The following is a 25,571-nucleotide window of genomic DNA, read 5'->3' as shown; positions in this document are numbered from 1 at the left end:
TAGAGCGTCCTTGCTCATTAAAATTCACACTTTCAGCCCCTCTAGGCACAACCTATCATTTTAAGACCATATCAATAGATTTTTAACTTGACATAGGGGTGTCTGGTACCCATTCTACTGGGCATTTTGTAAATTTACAGGTTGAATTACTGGCCTCAAAAACAAAATGTACGAAGGCGGGCACTTGCGCTCCTTGTAATCAAGAGGTTAAAACCCTACTTGGGCTTGTAGCCCGACGATGCAGAGGCTAATCCTGAACTACTGATGTGACTAGATGGACAAGCTAAGTTACAATTTAAAAGCGAAAACGCTTACAAAATCATAGTCACCTCAAGGTTAATTGAGGGGAATTCGAGAGGGTAACACACTCACTATCCCAGGTTTTCAGTTAAGTACTTTAGACTAACTTGAACTATTATGTGAGCAGAAAGAAAATTTACATTTTAGAAAATTTATGGTTACATTACTAAAGAAGGCAACCTTCCCCTCGGGTCTGCTTGCGGGGACAACTACTGAGTTAGAAATATTGTGGCCATTACCTTGCTGGTGTTCGGTCTGCCGATGAATGAGGCCCCCGCCTCCTCTTTTAGCACACACACTCAATAAGGCGACGATCAGAAAGATAAGTTAGCTCGAAAAGGCGTCAGCCACTTTACCCGAGAGGAAGGTTCGAGAAGGTTCTGGACTAAATTCGGACACACCCTCTAAGTTTTATTGGACAGTCGAATATATACGAGAATCCTGTTATTGGTAGAAAAATAAATACATGAATTTTCTTCTTGATTGAGATCCCCAGTTGGCGGGATAAGTGAGAAGTGTTTCAAACCTTGAAGTATCAAAAGTAAGGAAAATTAATTCAGTTCAGAAAACGTATGAACACAAAATTTCATTACATTTCTAGTTATATCAGTTTGCACCAGAGTGCATGGCATCAGTTCTTAAGTAGAGACGTCTATGTCGAATATTCTACACTTCCTGAAATAGTTGTTGCAACTTGTAGTACACCAGAAAGAATAAAGAAATCCAGTCAGTTTAGGAAACCTTAAAATAACACATCACTCTACCACTTTAGTAGTGACACCTGTTGATCAGTCCCATTTCTTGCACTAGGTGTTTCAAGTTTTGTATGTCAGATAGCGTTCTTCAAGGTGCTTTCTTCTAACGCATGGGGATGAGGTGTACCACCCGGTACAGAAATTAAATAGTTAAGTACGAAGACCTAAGTGGTGAACGGATGGGACTTCAGCAGCTCAGCCGTTAAACTAGGGAGGCAGTCAAATAAAATCTATTACATATTAATATTTAACATTTGTTGATGTATCTTGCTAATACACCGAATGTCATTAAATTCATGTTACATTTTATTTGAGGACCCCGAAAATTTAATTTGGAAGGGGGCCTATTTCACATTCATTGCGTCCATAGATAGGGCGTCATATAAAGAGCAGAAGGTTTTCATTAAGTTTATATATTATTATCTCAGATGTTCCAAGACACTTTATTACTACCAAAAACAGAATTTAATACAGAATTAAAGTCACTTGATGTTATTTATATAACGATCAAGTTATTTGTGGAGAACGGCCTGGAAGGGAAATAGATATTCGTCACCTGGGCTGCATAGTCCACTGCTGGCAAACATATGTTCTGAAAAATAAAGAAAAGAGGTCACCTGAGGATTGATTTTTATGTATTCGTCTAAACTGATCATATAAAGTCAGTTTATTTAAGATTAATATACAGATAATTCCAAACAACATCGCATAGTATGTTGTGTAGGATAGCAAAGTGATGTGATCTCAAACGGAGATCTATGTTCTGTTTGGGCGTTGTGGACGTCATAGTTTGGTATCGTCTCCGACATTGGGAAGGATGTGTGCACCATATTTTGTCAACAGACCATCACCAGGCCCACAAGAACGTCACATCGTGCATTAAACTACAAAAGTGTTTCGAATCATCGACCTCCTCCTTGAGTACAGAGCCTACAGCGGCGGTGTGGACACTGACGTCCCTGAAGAATATTGTCTGTGGTTTCCTATTTTCGCACCAGGTAAATTCTCGGGCTGTAGCTGCATATTACCTTAGTTAAGGTAATGGCCACTTCCTTCCAACTCCTAACCCCTTTCCTAACAAATCGTTGCTAATAAGATCTCTCTGTGTCTGTGCGACGTAAAGCAAATTGAAAAGAGAAAGGAAGAGAGAGACTGACGTACACTGTGTTTTGGTCTGTGAGTGGATCCGTAATAAGAAAATCTTAATGCACGATACGACGGTCTTGCTGGGTGGACTGGATTTCTCGACAAGATTTGGAAAGCAGACACCTTTCCCCTTACACGAGGCGTTACTAAATTTTGACGACCTACAGCCGGAAATCCATGCAATTCCGAACAGAGATTCCCGCTTGAAAACACCTTCTACTTCCACAAAAAATACTGAGCGTTGTCGGTATTGTTTCTAACCAGCCTGTGGATAGGAAATTAAATATAATATACAGTAGACATAACAGGTGGCACAGCTTTCCCGAACGTATGCAACCTGCTAGGAATTATATGTCTCCTAGTCCTACCGTGCGCATGGCACACAAATGATTTACAGTTAGATGTGATAGCTGACGCCATGTAATTACTAGTGTTACAGTATTCAATAAAGTCAAAAAATTGGACCATAAGGCTGGAGCACATCTGTAACTTTACTAAGCGAGCACTCTCGCTCTCCTCGTGAACACAGAGTTGTAAGAGCTAGACATTCAAGCAGGAAGTAGATGTACGGAATTAGACATGTTCGATGTATCTGGGTAAGCTCCATGGAACAGTCAGGGTTCGAAAATTTTTGAGTTATGCCTTAAAAATTTTCATTTCGTACTCTCATATGCATCCTTTACGAAAACCTGATTCTTCTAAGGAAGTTATAAAAAGCAGACCTAATAATTATAGCCACTTAATGCTGGACTCATTTAAACAAGTAATAAGTGTACGCAGTGATGTAGTGGTTAGCGTGATAAGCTGCCAATTCCGGTGGCCCGGGTTCGATTCCTGGCCCTGCCACGAAATTTGAAAAGTGGTACGGGGGCTGGAACGGGGTCCACTCAGCCTCGGGAGGTTAACTGAGTAGAGGTGGGTTCGATTTGCACCTCAGCCATACTCGAAGTGGTTTTCTGCGGTTTCCCACATGTCCTCCAGGCAAATGCCGGCATGGTACCTAACTTAAGAACACGGCAGCTTTATTGACCCTTCCTTGTCTATCGCTTCCAATCTTCGCATCCCCCACAAAGCCGCTGTTCAGCATAGCCGGTGAGGGCGCCTTGCGAGGTACTGGTCCTCCTCCTCAGTTTTATACTCCAACCCTATGTCTGACGATCCAGGGCACTGCCCTTGAGGCGGTAGAGGTAGGATCCCTCGCTAAGTCGCAGAGAAATGCCAACACTGGAGTTAAACTGATTAAGGAATAAGAATAGGTACCTACTCAACTCGTAGGGAATGGTTGCAACTATCAGGGTTTAAGAGAGGCATGATACCTAACATACTGTGTTGTTTGCAGCAAGGTAAACCTGTCAGCGCATTCGAATTAGAAACTTGTAACATATAAGATCAGTTTCGAAGCGATAGTGTAGATTATTCCATTAGTACAAATATACGGGACATACGCTCCTTCGCCTGGAGTGGCTACGTGGTACTAATCGCAGCCAGACTGTGATTTTTCCGACGGATGCAGAGTTCGAATTTAGCTACGAGCTTTTCATTTTTATACTCTTATGATATTCGTAGTTAAGGTTTAACTTATTAAGGTTTTACGTCCGTAGGTCTCAAACGTCAATTTTCGTATTTAGAAAGAAAGTATATATCAGAAATGAATAATAAAATGCGATATTTTTATGACAAACGACTACAACAAATGAAGCGCAGTGCACTTATTGTCAGCATTATGACACACCCAATTCACCAAGCAACTGTGCACGTTCGAATCGGAGAACGTCTGGGTGTTATACATAGGGCGCAAGAAACAGAAAGCACATAGAAATTTTTATACCGAAGTACAGGCAGATTGCACCACATACGTTTCAGCAAGCAAGAATGACTCGCCTCTACCGTGCTCAGATGTGCATTAACGAAGGAGGTAGTCATTTCGAACATTTTCTTCATTAATCGAATGGCCAAGCACGAGCCCAATGCACCTCGGTTGATAATAGCTTATTTTACTGCAAATAGCTCCTTTAAGAGCTACCTGGAAATTAACACAACAGAGCACTGTTACATGAGAATTGATCAAATCTAGATATGTCTTCAATAACGCGACTCACACGAACATTTAACAACGAAATAAAAAGTCGCCCTATATCGGACTTGAACCACCGACCAAGGAACACAACTTTTCTCCTCCAACTTCAAGAACGCTCGGCTATCACGAGCTGCCGTTCGCCGTGTAGACATTCAGCCATCATATTCTCTGTACATGAAGATTCTAGGAGACAGAATTTTTGGGATTATAAACATCATTCCCGCCTCTGTGGTGTAGTGGTTAGCGTGATTAGCTGCCACCCCCGGAGGCCCGGGTTCGATTCCCGGCTCTGCCACGAAATTTGAAAAGAGGTACGAGGGCTGGAACGGGGTCCACTCAGCCTCGGGAGGTCAACTGAGTAGAGGTGGGTTCGATTCCCACCTCAGCCATCCTCGAAGTGGTTTTCCGTGGTTTCCCACTTCTCCTCCAGGCGAATGCCGGGATGGTACCTAACTTAAGGCCACGGCCGCTTCCTTCCCTCTTCCTTGCCTATCCCTTCCAATCTTCCCATCCCTCCACAAGGCCCCTGTTCAGCATAGCAGGTGAGGCCGCCTGGGCGAGGTACTGGTCATACTCCCCAGTTGTATCCCCCGACCAAGAGTCTGAAGCTCCAGGACACTGCCCTTGAGGCGGTAGAGGTGGGATCCCTCGCTAAGTCCGAGGGAAAAACCGAACTTGGAGGGTAAACAGATGATGATGATGATGATAAACATCATTCGATACTTTATCTTTAATTGTGATTTCCTTGATACGAATAAACGAATTATAGAAAGCGCAGTAAGAGCAGACATTGCCGTGAGTAGCCGAAGTTAATGTTCATAGGTTAGACTGTAATCTGTGTCTTGCATAAAACTGGATGAATAGGGCAGCTGTACCACTCCATATATATTACGTATTTGTGCTAAGTTACCGTCTTAAGCCCTTTATTCATCCAACCATTGCATTTACGAATTACCACATCAAAAATACTATTATATAATACTAATAAAAAAAACAGAAAACCTGGAAAGTTCAATAATGTATTAGTACTAATAGCAAAATATGTGCCCGGTTGCACAGAGCTGTACCAAGGTGTCAGGGGTGTAAAAACTGCATTTCTATTTTTGACATCTTGGACTACCTATGGAATTCTTAACAAATTAACTTACGCAGCAGTTGGAGTCTTCACCACTCGATGTCAGTAAATCTTGGTACAATTGGGAACATGCATCATTTTCAAAAATATTTTTTTTGAAAAGTACACCAATGAAATAGTACGTAAACGTATTACATTGTGGTATGTTGCCTTGTTTTCTACCATTAAAAAAATATTTAATAGTGCCTTTCCGCAAGGCGAGTGAAACGGCCTCTGACGTAAGCGGCGCGCTGTGACGTCACGATCCAGTACCGCATGGAGCTCTACCAGCCGTTGTGCATCAGCCAGCCGTTGCTAAAAGCCGATTGTTTATTATTCGTGATCGCGAATAACTTCGAAATGACAGAAGAAAGGTTCAAAACAGCACAGTCAGACAATCTACCATGTGTAGATGTCATCATTCTTGAAAAATGTGACTTTTGTGGCCGCAGAAATTAGCGGATAACAAACAAGTTTGTAAGTGGCGTCTTTTATATATGTGCAATGTACTGTAACCCATAATATTAGGATAACAACGAACCTGGATAGAAATCACATCACTTTCAACATTTCCTTCTAGACTGATTCCCCTATTAAAGAATAACATTACATTTTCGGGCTTTCAGCATTAGTAAAGTAAGAAATCGGATTTCAGCACTAACATAAACATATAGGTAGCATTATAGTACTAGTCCGCTTCTGTGGTGTAGTGGTTAATGTGTGCCACTTCCGGAAGCCCGGTTTCGATTCCCGGCTCTGCCATGAAAGTTGAAAACAAATAGTACGAGGGCTGGAACGGGGTCTACTCAGCCTCGGGAGGTCAACTGAGTAGAAGGGTTTCGAATCCCACCTCAGCCATCCTCGAAGTGGTTTTTCGTATTTTCCTACTTCTCCTCCAGGCACCTAAGGCCACGGCCGTTTCCTTCCCTCTTCCTTGTCTATCCCTTCCGATCCTCCCATCCTCCAACAAGGCCCCTGTTGAGCATAACAGGTGAGGCCGCCTGGGCGAGGTAATGGCCCTCCTCACCAGTTTCATCACCATACTCAAAGTCTCACGTTCCAGGACACTGCCCTTGAAGTGGTAGAGGTGAAATCCCTCGCTGAGTCAGAGAGAAAACCAACCCTGAAGGATAAACTGATTAAGAAAGAAAGAAAGAAGGAAAGAAAGAAAGATCATAGTACTGTAGGTCTATAACCTATCATTTCTGAAATAATATATATTTATGGTTGGGGCAACTGGCCTACCCACTTCCGGGGCCCATGAAAGAGAATTAAATATCTTTGTGGAGGGAAAAAGTTAAACATGATAAAGATAAATATGACTTCATCTAGTTTTCACAAGTTGAGCTGAGTGGTTCAGACTTGGCAGGTTCGATCCTGGTTCAGTCCGGTGGTAGTTGAAGGTGCTCAAATACGTCAGCCTCGTGTCGGTAGATTTACTGGCACGTAAAAGAACTCCAGCAGGACTAAATTCCTACACATCGGCGTCTCCGAAAATCGTAGAAGTAGTTAGCGGGGCGTGAAGCCAATAACATTAATTACATTTGGCTTTTAACAAGCTGAGCATATCAGGAAAGAAAAGTGTCCTGGTGACATTTTAGTCGCTCAATACAGGAATGTCTTTGGGTGCTGTGACTTTTACTTTTTTTTTTGTTTTTGCTGTTTGCTTTACGTCACACCGTCACATATAGGTCTTATGGCGACGATGGGACAGTGAAGGCCTAGGAATGGGAACAAAGCGGCCGTGGCCTTAGGTACAGCCTCAGCATTTGCCTGGTGTGAAAATGGGAAACCACGGAAAACCATCTTCAGGGCTGCCAGCAGTGGGGTTCAAAACCTTCTATCCCCCGGATGCGAGCTCACAGCTGCGCGCTCCTAACCGCACGGCCTCTCGCGCGGTATTTGTTCCCTTCGGTTTATTGACTTGGCTTGTATAACCTAAAACTTAGGCTAAGTTGGATAATATTTTAAACACCTACATCACTATTTTCACCTGTGTGCAATTATGTTATTTATTTCATTAATATTATGATAATTATTATAATTGAGCATTGTTAACTTATAAGACCCCAACAAACAAGCATTGGTTTTGTGTAGAGTTATACATTTGTTAAATTCACGTTGTTTCCTTTCATGATGTACACCCCTATTCTTTGTTACATTATAGAGTATTTAGATATGGCCTAAATTTATTTACCAATTAAGCTCTTCAATAAAGACATACATAACTGTCCCATGCCAAGATATATTGGTAGAATTAGAGCTGTCAAAATGGTTCATAACCCCTTTGATTTATTATCTTGACATGGATCACCCAAAACATAGGTTAGGTTTGGAGAATACTTTAATAATCAGCATTATTTAATGCACTGTTTATTACTTTCATATTCCAAGATGTAATTGAAGCATTTAAATAAAGCATCATACATTAAAATTTAAAGTTTTACCACTAGAACAGCTGACATGGAAAAATGATTTGAAAATTCAAACAAATTCATCTTACGTTAAAATCTTCAAAAAAATAAACTGTAGACTTTTCCGATATATCACCAGCATTTTTCCGGCTCGCCAAAATCCATTTCTTCCTAGTTTTAGCGTCTTTGGAACATGTATAAACAATTTGTTTGGTATGGTATGCGATGTGCTATTGCACATCGGAACTCTACACCATTTATAAGTTTTCTGCCTCACTGTCTGCGCAGGATTCATTTTAAGTCTAAAATATACCACTCAGATTATTATCCGATGTATAGACCTCGAATTTAATCATACTAGACACTAACGTAAAGTAGAAATACGCGAAGTGTATTCTGCTTCTCACAGCGCACTATGTGTTATTTCGTCTGCTAATTCCGTCAACCTGTACGATGACGTCAGACCAATGAGATCGCGTACTTGCGTGACGTGACACTTTCGTAGATTTTTATCATGTTTGGAGTTATTATTTGTACATTCTGATCACATTTTTGAATTCTGCATGAAATTTTGAATCAGATTAGCATATTTTTAATTAAAACCCCGGATCATGCATGTTCCCTATTGGTAAGAAAATCAATTAAAGCTGTAATTGTGACTTTCTCAAAATAAAGATTGCTTAATAATGAATAGCCTATACTGTGAAGTATTGCACCTAGAAAAATTAAAAATTTAAAAAACGCTTGGTAACTTATGCCAATATCAGAAGCACGAAAAATCCTGAAAATGAAAAATGTTACTTTAGGTCCCTTTCTGCACAACTGGTCATATATAGAGAAGGCGATAACTGAAATAACAATAACCCACTAACATTAAATTGTGCAACATGAACTATTTGAAAAAAATTATAAAAATTACAGTAGTAATAACGAATACGCTTATAAGGCTGTATACAATTACTAGCTTATTGGCAGAACAGGTATTTTTAAGCTAGGAGGAGAGTTTGGAGACACTCTGCTTTGTGGATCCTTCACAGTTAATACGCGGCCTGAACTATTAGTGATGTCATTAATGCAATCCACGAAGTATAATTAGAATTCATTACCAAACGGAGAATTCATTTTAAGTTTTATTCCAAATCCTAGCAGTGTTGCGTGTTTTGATCCATGTTTTAGCGCAACTAATAGTGAACTATTAATCGTATCTAGAAGGAAACATACATGACATGAATTAGGATTAAACCTCCTACAAATATAACCGTAATTCCTTTTCCTCCAAGCTCTAAGTTTCCAGAAAATTGCACATTTACTTGTAAGTGGAGTATTTGGAGCACACGGTCTGGTGAGCTCGCACGATGAATTACAGTGAAAATCGTTATTTATACCCGTTAGAGGTGCAAGTCTAAAAATCATCCTGCTTCTTCTCTCTGTGAGAGAAACTTCGATATGGTGGATGGAGGGAGTGAATGAAGGCTGTTGTGGTGGTGGTGATTATTGTTTTAATAGGAAGTACAATTTGCCATCCATCCTCTATTAACACTAATCAGAGGAAACAAGGCAGAGGTCCGATTAAAGTATTGGTGTTGAAAACATTCCTTGACAGACAAAGTAGGGTCCCCATAGTACAAAAACCGGGCGAGTTGGCCGTGCGGTTAGGTGCTGTGAGCTCGCATCCGGGAGAAAGTGGGTTCGAATACCACTGTTGGCAGCCCTGAAGATGGTTTTCCGGGTTTTTTCATTTTAACACCAGGTAAATGCTGGGACTGTACGTTAATTAAGGCCACGGCCGCTTCCTTCCCACTCCTAGGCATTTTCTATCCCATCGTCGCCATAAGACCTACCTGTGTCGGTGCGACGTAAAGCCATCAGCACTAGTATACTAAAGACATTAATTTAAGCAGTTTATTGTGCCGAATTTTGAAGGGTTAGAGTGTCCATAAAGGTTTCACATTTTGAGTCTTGGATAGTTCTATCAAACTAAAAAACAAAATTTGAAAATCACTTCCTTAAATGCAGTTCCAGAAAAACAGCCTATAATCGCTTGTGTCTTTACTCGTGTTCTTGTTGATCCAAATCGTAATCAAATTAACAAATTTATACAATTATTTCTGTAATGTGTTCCTAGTTTCAATAACCTCGGACGCTATTTTATTTGGTTGAAAAGTGTTCACACCTACTATAGTTACAAGGGATTAAGTGGAATTCTGCATTGATTTGAATTAGCGCGCTCGTAGGGGTGCTTAAGTGTAACAATGCATTGACTCACATTAGCGCTCGTACTGGTAGAACAGACAAACTGCTAATTTAATCGAACGTCTATGCTTGAGTTTCCAGTGAACAATCATCACTCTACCACGTGCCATCATCATTCACTCACATTAGAGGTCGTAGTAGTAGAAAAGACAAACTTCGAATCTAATCGACCGGATATGACATCGTGCCGGCACATCGTAATAAATGTTTAGCGTGTCCTTTGCATTTGGAAAAGTGGAGAAAGAACGAAAATCAATTACAAATTCAGTACCCTAAACACACATAGCGCCATTCCTTTTTATGTTCTAAAACGGTACTTGGAATCATATGAACGGAAGATGAAGAAACGTAAGAAGTTTTCTTAGAAATTGCCCCAGCACTGGATGTAGAAGATAATAAGTAGAATAAGGCAACACGTAACCATAGTTCACTTTTCTGCCACTGTTCGAGATGGAACGTACTTTTAAATCGAAGTGGTGTTTTATCACGTTGAAGATCGCACGTAGTGCATACATTGCATTCGATGATTAACCCTTAATTTCACAGCATTGTATATGTGCAAAGGAGAATTTACTTGCTTGTCATATCTGCCTTACGAGTGCACAGTGTATATTTACTTCTACCTTGCAGACGAACTTGCTAGGTGTTGGTAGTGTAGCAAAAATGAACAATGTTCTTTTTTTACGATATTTCTTGCTAATCAGCTGAAGTGGTGTAAATTTGGAACAGCTAAGTTAGAACAATACAAATGCTGTTTAGCTGACCGAATTCGTGAGCAAGAAGACTTAAATGTGGCAGTAGCTACAGTAGCTTTGCATATACCAGTATGTAAAACATTCAAACACGTTAACATTTTGTCTGATCCAAATAATAACAAAATATTTTGACATGTGTACTTTTACATATTATTTGGCTTTTAGACGCCCACATATACAATTATTGCCTTTGAAATTAAAAACCATAGTATTTGAAAGAAATAATACATTTTTCATTTAAGGGTTAAGAAGAGGATTGTAATTTTTAGGAATGTATAAAGAATATGTTCCTATAATTTATTACATTTACCTAAAATACGTAGCTTTATCCCTAGAATATTTTCAACACTGAGTTCCTTCCCTGAAGGGCTGGAACAGTGGATGTTTGCAAAATGGAAAGGCGTGAAGAAGGAAAGCTCTCACGGGGCCTCGCAAGTCTAAGACCATTAGGGTTCGGAAGAGCACACGAGTTGACTAAGGGAGGTCGGACAGGATAGTGAAAAGCGAGGATCTTCGCAAAAGTAAGTGGAATCAACGGACATACTGAGGTAGGTTTACCTTGACACCAAACCACGCGCTCGAGTAGAAAGCGACTGGCTACAATTTACGTACGACAGGTACGGGATATCATGGATGTATTTTAACGCAGTCACCCATAAGGAGATTTTACCGATATAAATTTTAATTACATCATTACTGCACCTTACAAAATTTGCCTCCTTTCATAAACATGCTATACGTTAAATGTGTCGTAATTTCGTCATCATTCCCCGAAGATCCTTTCATCACACTTTTGTAAAATTTCTGACAGCTTTTTAGACTGTAAGCAGGAGCCCCATGTTTAATACTTTAATAACCAGGCTTAATAAACTGCATTATACAACTCACTTCATCTTTGAATTACGACCTATAAGTTCACATTGCTTCCTAATGATCCACTTATGCTCTCAAAAATGTAAAATAGTAAGTTATGCATTTATATAAACTCATTAATCCCTTATCGGAAATATAAAAATTCAAAACATTGTATTAAGTTAGCTTCTGAGTTTATGGGAGAAGCATTAGAATACATGGCATACAAATGAGAACGAAATGAGGTCGTGAATAAATGTTAGTAACATTTTCTTATAGTTCAAACATCCGCTGTAACAATATTTCGAAATAAATGCTTTATACTGTAGCACAGAAATACCTCTCTCCCCTTAGTGAATAACACTGATGGAGAAATTGGTTGGAATTACCTAAGAATAAATTTTCTAAAAATTCAGCCACCGGCTATTTCTGATTCTAGGATCACTGTAGGTCTGTGTCGAGAAATGTTTATGACCTCTATGTAAATGTGAGTCCACAGCCCCTTTCTGTCATTTGACAGGGTCAGGAATGGAATAAATGAAGTCCTCGTCTGGTGATGAGGATAAGAATTGTGCCGACTGCCGAACCCTGTCGCACTCCTCCGGGGCAATGAATAATGTGTGACAGATGAAATGATATCGGAGAGTGTTTATGGAATGAAAAAGGATGACAGGGGCAGCAGGAGTACCCGGAGAAAACTCTGCCCCGCTTCCGCTTTGCCTAGCAAATGTCTCACATCGAGTGACCGGGGTTTGAACCACGGAACACAGCTGTGAGAGACCGGCGCACTGACACCTGAGCCACGGAGGATCGTTAGGAACCCTATAACGTGAAATAATTTGCGTGAATAGTATGTTACTGGCCATTCAAAATTCGGACCCTCTGCTACTTTATTTTACTAATCGGACTGCTTTAAGTGCCGGGAAAGTTCAACGACATGTTCTGCTCACCGGGTGCAGGCCTTTCTACTTGATTCCCATAGGCGACTTGCTCGTCCACATGTGATATGAAGATGACAATGAGGAAGGGACAGTGTGAAACCCGGTGTCGGCACGTAGCCTAATCCTGTCAATCAACACCAATGGGTTTGCTCGAAGCTGTACGTCCCCATTCGACGGACAAATCACCATCAACAGCCCCATATACTCTCAGTACATATTAGACTGCGGAGAGGATTGGTATTTAATCCACGCTTCTGGTGATTTGAAACTGTATACCACCACTTTCCCTGCTCTGCCGGCCAACATTCCGATGGCAAAAATGTTTCGACCAGCGGGACTAAACTAGCTAACCAAGGTGTCCGACAGTATAGACTTCAGCGCATTTACGATCATGTCCAGAAGTATAGGCCTCACTGGAAAAAATAACCATATATTCGAAGAAGTTTAAATTGTTATTACTTTACTGTAAAATTAACTGTTTTTTCATCTGTAATCTTATGCAGAAATCAATAGGTGACACGACGAAAATGGTCTCAACTAGACAGCAAGCGTTAGTGGCCACGAGTTCCTTAGCTGAGCACGATATTTCTTGCAATTAATCATGCATAGATCCTGACATTCATCCTTCCTGTCCGACTTGCCTTGTTCGACCTATCACTTCCGTCCCAAACGTTCTTAGGTTTGGGGGTCTGCGAAAATTTTCATCATGATGGTCTTCATGGTTGTTCCCTCCTTTTACTGATATCTTCGTTCTCGAAGTGTCGGAACTTTACCAAATCCCCGTTCTGATTAGATTTCACTAGGGATGGTTATCTCTTTTGTGGGACAAGTCGTTCACATGGTAATCCATACAGCAGGAATACTCATCCTTGGGAGGCCGCAATCCGCTCTACAGCAGCGATAACACAGGTGTCCTTGCACTGGAAAGGGTGGGAGTTGAGCAGGCAACTAGTCCATCCACACCGTTCAAGGCGTTCTAAGTGATGATGTGAAGGTACGTTTTCTCCCCCCCCCCCCAGATAGTTGTACGTCCTTTAAAACAATAATCACCGCTAAGATCTACGGGAATTATTTACCAATCCTTCTTGAAATGTAATGAAATCATCAAGATTCAGAAGCGCTCTATGAAATTCATATCACGCAGTGTGCAACCTAGATAAGCTGACAGAGATGAGCTTATACCACTTCAAGACAACTACTGCCAGAGCGTGCGACTATCGCTTGTGTGTGCACGAACTTAAAGCATAAAGTATAACAATGTATAAAAATCTTGTAAACAAAGCAGCAGCATTACGTATAGTCAAGATTAAATGCGTGCACACATCATGTATCCATGATGCACGCAGTACTAAACTTATTCCATTAGAATGTACAAAGTTCGCATGTGTTTGTGCAGCTATCTTAGCATAGCCTATGTGCATGAACTTAAAGCATAAAGAATAGTTATGTGTAAAAAATCTTGTGAACATAGCAGAGTGTTAACTACGTAGGTGTAGACATTGAACTTTACATGCTGAGGCAACATACTACGTGACCGTGACGTCACGACCACGTGCTCTTGTTTGGTAAACATAGCCACGTGCTTTTTTGACAGCTGTCTTCTTGACGAACCCTAACCTCACTTTGAAGGACAATAGAGCGTCGCTAACCTCACTGCTGCCATCTTTACGGCGGTAAACCTCAAGGCTGCCACCTTTTGCATGTTATAGCGGGGAATTTAAAATCCAACAACAGAACATTGCTAACCTCACTCTTGCCATCTTTACGGCGGTAAACCTCAAGGCTGCCACCTTATGCATGTTGTAGCGTAGAATTTAAAATCCAACAACAGAACATTGCTAACCTCACTCTTGCCATCTTGAAAAGTTCAGTGTTCCAAACACTAGTTCGAAAAACGTAACTCATCGCACCTCAGGGATGTTATTAGGTAAGACGTAACCCCTAGGTTCCATTCCTTGTTCTGAACATAAAACCATTTACCAATAAAGATTAATTTTCTACACTTAACAAAGTACAAGCGTTCTTGCTGATAGCGATCGATGAGGTTGTTGCTCCTTTAGCCCTTTAGCCCTTTAGCCCATTAGCCCTGTAGCCCATTAGCCCTTTTGCCTATTAGCCCTTCAGCCAATTAGCCCTACAAGGAATGTGCGGTAAGGAGGAGGAAGAGTCCTTTCATCCTTTTTGCCCTTCTGATAAGATGTAACCCCTGGGTTCCATACCCTATCACGATTTTTTTTCAGCCATGTTTATGCGATAACTTGTTCGACTGATTTTCACACAAGACGAATGATGGAAGGTAAATAATTTGAAGTTATACTTTGGCTATATCGTTTACCGAGCGAGTTAGCTGCGCAGTATGGGTACAGTGTGTTTTTGATTTTTACACTATGCAAATCATTGAAGTTGTAGTTTTGCAATATTGCTTACTGAGCGAGTTAGCTACGCGATATGTGCACAGTGTGTTTCCATAGTTTTTGATTTTACACTAAGCAAATCATCAAAATTGTACTTTTGCTCTGAACACATCGAACAATGTTCTAATCATATGTTGAGGTTAACAACATCGATTACAGTGTTCGATTCTAGTCTTGTTATGTTTCATTCTGATCTTCTTAGAACAAGGGTACCCCCTAACATGTTCTAAACACATGTTGTATTGAGTACAGTGTTCGATTCTAGCCTTGATCACTTATTTTGTGTTCTGAACACATCGATCAATGTTCTGATCACATGTTGTATCGAGTACAGTGTTCGATTCTAGTCATGATCACTTATTTTGTGTTCTGAACACATCAATCAATGTTCTGATCACATGTTGAAGTTAACAACATCGATTACAGTGTTCTATTCTAGTCTTGTTATGTTTCAATCTGATCTTCTTAGAACAAGCGTATCCCCTGACATATTCTAAACACATGATGTATTGAGTACAGTGTTCGATTCTAGTCTTGATCACTTATTTTGTTTTCTGAACGCATCAATCAATGTTCTGATCACATGTCGTATCGAGTACAGCGTTTGATTCTACTCTTCTTATGTTTCGAATGTCTAAACATGCACAATAATGTTATCGCTGCACACGCTTGCCTTCGCGATGCAGGTTTAAACTTTTTCGATATAAAGCTATGCCTTGACATAAGAGGCGGAGGAGGAGGTAGAGAAGGAGGAGGAGGAGGGGGGAGGAGGAGGAGGAGGAGGAGGAGAATGATAAGGCCTTAACAGCCTATGTATAGTCGCCATTGTTTAAAGATGATAGCTGTCAAAAGAATTTTTCAAATTATCCACCACCACATTTCAGCTAAAGAGGGCAGCAGGGTGCTCTGTTGATTAAGCACGTAGAATTTCAAATTGCCCTCCACCACATGCATAACAGCAGCTGTTATCTTGCGCAGTAGCCTCTAAGCTGCCATCTTGTGCGAGCACCCCTAGGCTGTCTCATAACGAGCTATGTATAGTCACCATTTTGTGTCCGCCATCTTGCGTAAGCATCCCTAGGACGTCTCAAGCCATCTTGTGTCTCATAAGAGCAGCCACCATCTTGTAGAAATAGATAGCTGCCAATGCCAAAGGGCTTAAGTAGGAATCGAACCGTTGATCTCATCATTAGACTATGTTTTTTCTTGTTCCTAATACTACAAACCTACGTATTAGGCGGAAAAATTTTGTCTGTTTTGCTCTACGATGCACCGTTTTCGAGATATTTAACATTTTGCATTTAAGCCTCCAAATTTAATGAATCGAACCAGCACGGTACGTTATACTCTCTACCATAGCTAGACCTGATCATGTTACAAAGACTCGCTTCAATACAAGCTAAAACAGAGCAAATGCCAAAGGGCCTAAGTAGGAACCGAACCGTTGATCCCATCATTAGACTATAGTTTTCTTGTTTCTCATACTGCGAACCTTGGTATTAGGTAGAAAAATTTTGTCCGTTTTGCTCTACGGTGCACCGTTTTCGATATATTTAACATTTTGCATTTATGCCCTAAATTTAATGAATCGAACTAGCACGACACGTTAGCCTCTAAGCTAGCTTTCTTCATAAGAGTAGCAACCATCTTGCGCAAGCACCCTTAAAACATCTCATAAGGAGTTGTGTATAGCCGCCATCTTGTGTCCGCCATCTTGCGCAAGCATCCTTAGGGCGTCTCAAGCCATCTTGTGCAAGGACACTTAAGCCGTCCCATAAGAGCAGTCGCTATCTTGAGCAAGCATCCCTAGGGCATCTCATAAGGAGCCATGTATAACTGCCATCTTGCGCAAGTATCCCAAGGGCGTCTCATAAGAACCTGTGTATAGCAGCCATCTTGCGTAAGCACCCTTAAGGAGTCATGTATAGCCGCCATCTTATGCAATTAGCGTCGACAGAGAGCTGCTGTAGAATTTCTCTTTTTAAATTATCCACCACCACATTTCAAAGGTATCTAGCTAAAGATGGCAACACTGCGGATGACAGGTGACGAATTTACATCTACTACGATAAAGAGGGCAGCACGGTGCTCTCTGGATTAAAGATGGCGGATGACAGCTGTCAAAAAAGCACATGGCTTTGTTTCCAAACAAGAGCACGTGGAATTTGCCGCCACCACATTTCAAACTAAAGAGGGCAGCACTATGCTCTGTTGATTAAAGATGGCGGATGGTAGCTGTCAGAAAAGCACGTGAGTTTGTTTCCAAACAAGAGCACGTGAAATTTTTCAATTTGCCGCCACAACATTTCAAACTAAAGACGGCAGCACTATGCTCTGTTGATTAAAGATGGCGGATGGTAGCTGTCAAAAAAGCACGTGAGTTTGTTTCCAAACAAGAGCACGTGAAATTTTTCAATTTGCCGCCACCACATTTCAAAGGTATCTAGCTAAAGATGGCAGCACGGTGCTCAAAGATGGCGGATGACAGCTAACAGAACTTTTCAAATTACCCGCTACTACGTGCTTAAGGTAGTAGCCATAAAGAGGGCAGCACGGTGTTCTGTGGATTAAAGATGGCGGATGACAGCTGACGACATTGCCCGCAGCACGGTGCTCTGTTGATTAAAGATGGCGGATGACAGCTGCACATGGCTTTGTTTCCAAACAAGAGCACGTGGAATTTGCCGCCACCACATTTCAAACTAAAGAGGGCAGCACTATGCTCTGTTGATTAAAGATGGCGGATGGTAGCTGTCAAAAAAGCACGTGAGTTTGTTTCCAAACAAGAGCACGTGAAATTTTTCAATTTGCCGCCACCACATTTCAAAGGTATCTAGCTAAAGATGGCAGCACAGTGCTCTCTTGATTAAAGATGGCTGCTGTCATGTGGGATTGCCTGCCACCACAGGTATCTAGCTAAAGAGGGCAGCACGGTGCACAAAGATGGCTGCTGTCAAAAAGCATTTTTCAAATTATCCGCCACCACATTTCAAAGGTAAGTAGCTAAAGAGGGCAGCACTGTGCTCTATAGATTAAAGATGGCGGATGACAGCTGTCAAAAAACATGTGGCTTTGTTTACCTCGCGCTAGTTAGGTTAAGTTGGTAGCACTAAGGTTTAGGCCCGTCAAGATGGCAGCACTGCCGATGACAGGTGACGCAAGAGGGCAGCACAGTGCTTTGTTGTTTAAAGATGGCGGATGACAGCTGTCAAAAAAGCACGTGGCTGTCAAAAAGCACGTGGCTTTGTTTACCTCACGCTAGTTAGGTTAAGTTGGCACTACTGAGGTTTAGGCCCGTCAAGATGGCAGTACTGAGGTTAGCGATGCGTTGTTATCGATGACATCTGTCAAAAAGCACGTGGCTGTCAAAAAGCACGTGGCTGTCAAAAAGCACGTGGATTTGTTTATCTCGCGCTAGTTAGGTTAAGTTGGCACTACTGAGGTTTAGGCCCGTCAAGATGGCAGTACTGAGGTTAGCGATGCGTTGTTGTCTGTCAAAAAGCACGTGGCTGTCAAAAAACACGTGGCTTTGTTTACCTCATGCTAGTTAGGTTAAGTTGGTACCACTGAGGTTTAGGCCCGTCAAGATGGCGGCAGTGAGGTTAGCGATGCGTTGTTGTCGATGACAGCTGTCACAAAGCACGTGGCTTTGTTTACAAATTCAAATCTCGCGCCAAAATTCAATTTTCCCGCCAAAAATTCAAATTTCCCGCGGCAGGAGGAGGAGGTGGAGGAGGAGGCGGGCGGCGGAGGAGGCGGCAGAATCCCTGCATTATACTACTTATATATATGGAAAGAATGCCATGTTATATTTTCTAATAAGCTGTCGACTTTAATATAAGTTAACGTCACGTAATAAAGCGTTCTTAACCTGAAAGCTGGTTCGGTAAGAAGATGTTTCAAGTGATTTTCCCTTTTTTAATTTAGCTTCAGTGTGTATCATTTCTTCAAAACGCACGTTTGGATTAATATTTTCCTGCATTTTGGCAGTTTTCTTCCTTCAGAACACCTAACGAGGGATCTTACAAGATCCAGTTCCGCTTGGTTCTTTATGATCACATATTTAGGGTTGATGCTCGTTTCTGCATAGGGAATTGTCTGCAACATAACGGTGTCAGAATATGGCAACACATGGCGTTATTTTGTTTCGTATTTGATAATTTCCATTAACTTGTAGGAAGCACCATGCATTGAATTAATAACTTAATAACCGACTCAGCGCCACTGCTGTATGACTAGGTTCGTTGGATTGTCGATTCGGAGAGTGTTCCCGGTATCCGATAGGATATTCTTCTGGTGGACAATCTCAATTAAATGTAAATCTTAAACTCTAGTTGCTGAAGATCAGATTTTCCACGGATCAGTGAGTTAAATCTCAGATCAGTGTTAACCCTTTCGATTGTATTACCTTATGTCGCTGTTGCTCGCTTAGCACCACCCGGAGGTACGTGCAGGGCAATAAACAGTGCTGGAGGGATTATTAGTGGTCAAATTCAACTACTGAATCTAATAAGCCTGAGCTAAATACAACTCGGAAAATGAACGGTTTCGACCTTCCACGAAACTATTGTGTCGCCTCAACAGACTGAGAACTGGGCATGGACGCTGCAATTTCTGAGATTCTCCAGTGTGTGAATAAAGTGAAGAGAAGCAGATCATGGACCCTTGTCATCCTGCACTTCGTTCTTATTGTCTACTCTTGAATCCCCAGCGACCTGTTTCATCGTTTAGAACGTGCTGTAGAGTGGCTAAAATCTTGAGCCTGGACCTATGAATTTGTTATTATAATCAGCATACGATAAGTGTTACCCGATTTTCAGGTGTTGAATTTTTCGGTTTGGCTATACGCATTTTGTTACTACGTTTCAAATACTTCTAATGTTCCAATATAACTTATTTTGAGATATTTCAACGTTCACAAGTGGTAATGTGACGGAATATTTTTTAACGACACTTCATAACATTTTCACTGTTATAGATTTTTGGTTCATGTTTCATTATCTTGATTTTGAAAATAAATTATAGTAAGCAGCACATCTTGTTCCTAAGTTCATGTAGTACGCGCTCCTCTGAACCCTATCGATCGGTCGGTGAAATGACAGGAAATAATGCGGCACGATCTTAAGATCGAGTTGCTCTACTGAGACTGCTGAGGCATGGAATGGGAGCGTTAAAGCATTCAGTAGGGATCTGGGCTGGAGGAGGACGAGGAGATAATGGTCTGTGGTTAGGACATGGGAAGACAGATAGCTAATTGATACGTGTCTCATGCTTCGTAGCACACATGCAATGGCAGGTAAAAACTGCAAGCCCCGAGCAATGTCCTCTATCATATATCCGACCGCTCTCCTGCCAAATGAGCTATTCCTAGTCTTAAAATTTAGCGGGAAGTTCTCAGTCTACGCGGTACCAGTTTAGGCCTGTGTGTGCACCTCCTGTTATAAGGCATGTGTTCGTATCTGTGCCCATTTTACGGCTTCCTTCAGGATATCCATAACGAATTAATAGTGTCGCTCACAATAAATGCCTGCTATCTTCTAGCCCGTAACTACACATCTCGTTATATTACCAGAGTTTAGGAAGAGGGGCCGATGAATTTTATTATTCTAATAAATGCATAAAACTAACGGTCTTTGTTCACCTCAGAAAAGAATTTTATTGCATGGTAGCCTGTCTGCTTTTAGCCTTGCGTTTTCGTATTGCTGTTCGATTGTTACCCCCTTATACTCATACTTTCCCTTAAAACAATATTATTGTCACCAACAATGCAGGAATGTTAATTTAATATAATACTTACCATGTTTTGGATAAAGACAGTTGAAAAGCCACATATAACATTCGCTTCCGAATGACGACCGAGTGCCTTTCTTCGTAACTCCACATACCGGTTTGAGAGGAAGATCAGGACAGTTCATGTCGCAAAGTTCACCTAGGTCTTTGCTGAGGGCCATGGGAGCGCTGGCCAGCAACGCAAATGAAACTGTGATAAAATAAAGAGATCGTTGTAACTAGAGCCTGTGTCAACAAAAGGAAGAAATGGCAACATTCTAGTCACTAATTTTATGGAACTAAAATATTTTACCCTCTAACGGGCGAATGTTGATATTTTGATCGTATAAACTGGTTGCTCATGATCCCACATGTACTCCGATGCCTTTCACTGCATTTTATACATAGAAAAAAATGAAATTAATATTACTGTATAGACTCCATTCCTCCTATCAAAAATGCAGATAATAACTCGCGCTTTCGTATTCTTCTCAGGATCAATTATTGTTTTAATCACACATTCCTGCTCTCCTTAAATCACTTATAGCACCGGGAATCGAACCCGGCCCTCCAAGAATGATGACTAGTAGCAGTAACTGTTACACTACGGACGTGTACGTAATATGTTGAAGAAGTTCTAAGATATGCTCGGATTGTGAACAATATCTTACGGTGCAGGTTAATAAATATAGATAACCAGAAATTTAATTTTGTAAATATCAAATTTCTTTTCTTAAAGTACAAAAGGTATTTAAAGAAATCCTTAAACCTATTGTCACTGGTTTCATGTACTAACCTCACAATGACATGCAGTTTTGTTCATAATGTAATGAAAGTAATAACACACAAACTATGTGGCAGAAAGCACTTTAGGTTCAACGACGAAACGTTCAACATTCACGGAGAGTAAATACATAATTTATTTTGCCGTATATATCAACATTTTCTTCTCTGAGACTAACTGTAACGAACACAAGTATTAAAGTAATATTCTAAAGTAAAATTTGTAGTGGAATCGAAGGAATCTTGAACATTCCTTCCATTTTGGTCTTCAATGGAGAAAGACCTGGCAGTAAAATTCCCAGTTCTCGACGCCGTCTAATTCAGGGAGTCAACCTGAGCTTCAGTGTACAACACTGAACACCCCACTACGGACTTAATTTAATATAGGTGACCTGAATGATAACATAACTGATTACCATCACGGCTATGGATCATAAACGGTGAAAACGCGAGTCGGAAACCATCTTCTGTATTCATTATCTTCGTAAACAACACATCTGACGAAAGTCAACTCATTTTGAAGTCAACTATCTCCTAATTCGGCTGTATGTACATCTTCTCGATAATTTTAGGTTAATCGATCCTCTAAATGAATTCCAATCCGTTTCTTTATTATATTATACATTATATCCCTACAGGGTTTAAAAATTGGCGAAATGCATTGACAATATGTTGTCCGTAACTGTTAGTGTCGTCCAGGCTCCTGGCTTTACTAAATCCTCTCCCGTCTTTTTCTGATTTATTTCGCATGTGTTGCTCATGGTGTAACGTTTCTCAGACCCAGGCGGTTCTTCGTTTCTATGCTCTTTGTTATCTCTCCCTTGCTCCCATCAGTATCTTCATTCTTCGAATGGCCAAACCTCTTCCTCTTTCTCGAACAATTAGTGTTATCATTAGAACTCGGATCTTAGGCACATACCTGTTTTATTCATGAGGAATTAACTTATAATGGAGTTGTATTTACACGTTTTATGCATTTATAAGGCTAGAAGCGGTGATCAAATAGTGCCTAAAATGCCTAAACTGACGTAAGAACCTATATTTGACTTTGTTTCTATAATTCCTATCTTTATCCCTAAATCGAATATAAAGGCTGTCTATTTATTCATAGAAATTAAAATATTTGCCAACTCGTTTTCAGTATGTTGAATTAATATCCGAACAGAATCTTAAAATCGGGAAACTGTGAACCACACTCCTCGGAAATCATTTCCTTGAGAACCTCAAGCAGTACACGTACGCAGTCTGCCTCTCTATCGGCTTCCAAGTCGTCTTTAATTAAACAGAGGTTACAGGAGCTTCCCCCACTTCACTTCGGATGGTAACATTATAAAATGTGGCCATCTGTAGCAACGAGCAGTGTGATATTTGTTTTATATTCCCCTCCCACTCCAAAGAGTTGTTTTATATTTAGCAAAATAAAAACGCTACTGTCCGCCTGTGTCGTGTAGTGGTTAGTGTGAATAGTTGTCATCCCGGGAGGCCCAAGATAGATTCCCGAATCTATCACGAAATTTGAAAAGTGGTACGAGGGTACTGGTACTGGTACTGAGTCCCGGAAGGTCAACTGAGTAGAGGGGTGTTTGATTCCCAACTCAGACATCATGCAAGTGGTTATCCGTGGTTTCCCACTCCTCCTCCAGGCAAATGGCGGGATTGTACCTACCTTGAGGCCACGGTCACTTCCTTCCCTCTTTCATGTCTCTCCCATTCCAATCCTCCCGACCCCCACAAGGTCCCTGTTCAGCATAGCAGGTGATGGTCCTCCTCGCCAGTAGCATCCTACGACCTAAAATCTGACGTTCCAGGACACTGCCCTTGAGGTGGTAGATGTGGAATCTCTGGCTGAGTCCGAGGGAAGAAACAGCCCTTGACAGAAAACTGATTAAGAAAATAACAAAAGAAAAGGAAAAAAGGAAGAAAATGAAATTCTAATTGATAAATACCTTTTAAAATACTTATTTTTAACCTACATTTCCACATTTGACAGCGTAAGACCCCCGAAGTAACATTTTTAGCACCTAGAAATCCGAGGATCAGTGATCATCATATTTCACTTTCTCTTCAGCGCCATGGCCAGCTTGGAGTGGCATTGTATGCACTTCCGCCTTCCCAATTACCTTATGTTTTGTACTTCCAAAGTGACACATCTTGTTGAACTCTGGTCCTCTTCTAACGCCACAGAGCGAGTTGGCAGTGCGGTTAGGGTCGGATAGCTGTGAATTTGGATTCGGAAGATGGCGGGTTCGAATACTAGCGTCCGAAGGCCTGAAGGTATTTTTGCGTGGTTCCCTATATTCACGCCAGGAAAACGAAGGGCCTGTATCTTAACAAATGTCATGGCCACTTCCTTCCTAATCCTAGCCCTTTCCTATCATTGCGTCCCCGAGAAATATCGATGAGCCAGTGCGACGTTAAACCACTAGCAAAAGGAAAAATATATAAAACTCTTCCAACCCTGAAGATATTAGATAAGCGTAGCCAAATTTCGTTTTCATGAACATCGTATCCTCGCCGTTCCCTTCATTCTCTCGAGATTTGGTCCTTTTCCTCTTTGGTTTCTAGTTCCGATAAGCGATGGTGGTTATCTTTCCCCTGTAAACAACGGCCGCGCTGAGTGGCTCAGATATTAGAGTGCGTGGCTTCGATCCCACCTCAGTCCTATGGCAATTGATGTACAGCAGTCTCGAGTCGCGAGAATAACCGATGCATTAAAAAGAATTCCTGTGGGTATTTAGTCTGGCATTTCGGCGTGAAAGTAATGAGTGGCACATAAAGCAAATAACATTATTACAAATCAATAATCCCCACCATCATGTTGTATAGGCCATTGTATCTATTTCCATTTTTCAGCTTGCGTATGTGACGTAAGTTAAATTGTTATTATAATAGAAATAAATTACTATTATTAATACTATTGTTATTATTATTAAATACACCTCATTGTAGACCGTTACGCCCTTCACCATTCAATCTGCAAGCCTCGGAGAATTTAAAACCTCCTCCAAAGTCATATCTGTACGTACGTTAGTTCTGAGGCCTCGTTTATTTCTGTACCTCGTATCTATAAACCATAATCTTCTCGGTCTCCCTCCACTTCTCTTACCCTACATGGCCGACTCCATTCTTCTCGTAACATATCTTCCTCCATTCGCCTCACATGACCCCACCACATTATGCGTACAGTTTCAACCATCGAATTCATGAATAACTTATACTGTATCACTCACGAGTTCCCTCCTTCATTGTACCTACCTGTTTGTAACAGAGGTCATTCTCACTACTTTCATGTGCGATCCCTCTACGTTTTGAAAAATATATCCTGCGTCCACCCAGCTTTCACTCCCATAAAGCAAAGTTGGTCTGAAAACAGACCGGTGTAAAGATATTATCGCCCGTGAGCTGACATTTTTCTTACAAAATACTGTAGATCACAACTACGAGCACACCTTGATTCAATATCATTTACTATAGCCCTACTACCAATGGTGGAGATGACACATCTTAAATACTGGAAATTATCTACCTGTTCCAGCTTTGTCTTCCCAACTTGACATTCAATTCTGTTAGGTTTCTTACCTACTGTCATCAACTCGCTCTTGGAAAGGCAAATAATAATCATCATCAATTCCCCTTCTGATCGTGACGGTGATCTACGTTAGAGTGATGTACGCCTGGCAATTCTTTTATTTCCAAACCCTACGTTGCTCTCCTCTTCATTTACCCTTACACTCATTCCACGAAAAATCGAAATTCTTCTTCGTTTTCCCTTTACTATTACGTATTAAGAGGGCAAAAACAATGTTTCTCCGTTCGAAGGATAATATTTCCTGAAACATTCCCCTAGCCATTTTGTGATTGTCCACTAGTTATCGTTATAATTAACATCTCACCAAACTCCCATTATTCTGTAGGAGAAGAGAATTTTACAAGTTATTGATATTTTGAGAATGAACGGTAAAATTTCTTACCCAGGCAGAGACAGAGGGCGATCTTCA

The 25,571-nt window shown here is 40.9% G+C and overlaps 1 long non-coding RNA gene across 1 annotated transcript; it reads right to left on the bottom strand.

Moving 5' to 3' along the window:
* Nucleotides 1-1,552: 1,552 nt before the first annotated feature.
* Nucleotides 1,553-25,571, bottom strand: LOC136874946 (uncharacterized). The gene is made up of 3 exons (XR_010860322.2): nt 25,545-25,571; nt 20,819-21,001; nt 1,553-1,647 (listed from the first exon to the last, which is right to left on the bottom strand). It is a non-coding gene; the product is annotated as an uncharacterized lncRNA (long non-coding RNA).

The sequence above is a fragment of the Anabrus simplex genome, chromosome 5 (genome assembly GCF_040414725.1).
Source record: "Anabrus simplex isolate iqAnaSimp1 chromosome 5, ASM4041472v1, whole genome shotgun sequence".
In the NCBI taxonomy this organism is placed as follows: domain Eukaryota; kingdom Metazoa; phylum Arthropoda; class Insecta; order Orthoptera; family Tettigoniidae; genus Anabrus; species Anabrus simplex.
Note: the sequence above shows the minus strand (reverse complement) of the source record. Positions and strands in the feature narration are given on the sequence as shown.